The 1,011-nt window shown below is 41.5% G+C and overlaps 1 protein-coding gene across 1 annotated transcript in view; it reads right to left on the bottom strand.

Annotated features, from left to right (window-relative positions):
• The window catches only part of ZNF746 (zinc finger protein 746), a 27,493-nt gene that overhangs the window by 25,859 nt on the left and 623 nt on the right, over positions 1-1,011 (bottom strand). The window lies entirely within an intron of this gene.

Genomic DNA, 1,011 nt, shown 5'->3' with positions numbered 1-1,011 from the left:
CACTTCTGCTGCCAGAGGTCCTGGGTCTGGAGGTTTGGGCTATTTTGGGGGGAGACAGATGTAGCTCATGCCCATCTGTGTTTGAAATGGAATAAATACTTTCAACAGCAGGAATATAGTTCGGTAAACCCCAGTAGGCAGCCACCTAGCATTTTCTGTAATGGGTTTTTTACAGTAAATATTTTTCAATGGCATGAGCAGTGGAACGCAATAGCATCATTTAAAATTATTTCGGTGAAGGTCTTGGTAGGACAGATGTTCATGATGTTATAAGAGAAAAAGCCTGTCCGGGACGATCCTGTCTTTGTTTTAAAAACAACATTTTAAAACAATATAGGACATATGTAGCGTTATATACTGTGTACATGTGTAATTATAGTTTTGAAAAGTTTGGAAGCATATATATCAACATGGCCTCAGTAGCTTTCTTTTAATAGATCACAGGCCGTTTTTATGTCTTTTCTGGTTTTTTCCAATTCATGTTTTTGTTTTTCCATAACAAGGATAGTATTTTTAAACAAGGAGAGAAAAATAAAAATTTAAATGTTCTTAAAGAGGCCAACCAGAGCAGGGGAAGGAGGGCGTCTTGGACGGGCCCCTACGTAGTTTCAGAGGCGCATTGCCTTTCAGGAACACGACTTGCTCATCTGTGTGTTCCCCAAGACTAACTAGCCAACTGCCTAGCACACACTGATAAGAAAATATGTGAGAGATCTGTAATCGTTTTCAAAGAAGGCAGACCTTACAGAACAGATAAAATTTGAGCTGGATCTTGAAGAATTGGCAGAGAGCATTTCAGACCACAGGGTGGTAGTAGAGGTGTGAGCTGGATGACAGCCTAAAAAAAAATTGAGGCAGGAAGATATACAGCATTTTAGGCCCGGATGCGGTGGCTCACGCCTGTAATTCTAACATGTTGGGAGGCCAAGGTGGGCGGATTGCCTGAGCTCAGGAGTTTGAGACCAGCCTGGGCAACACGGCGAAACCCTGTCTCTACTAAAAATAGAAAAA

This window comes from Mandrillus leucophaeus, unplaced genomic scaffold, assembly GCF_000951045.1.
Source record: "Mandrillus leucophaeus isolate KB7577 unplaced genomic scaffold, Mleu.le_1.0 Scaffold357, whole genome shotgun sequence".
In the NCBI taxonomy this organism is placed as follows: Eukaryota; Metazoa; Chordata; class Mammalia; order Primates; family Cercopithecidae; genus Mandrillus; species Mandrillus leucophaeus.
This window is presented reverse-complemented; position numbering and strand designations above follow the sequence as displayed.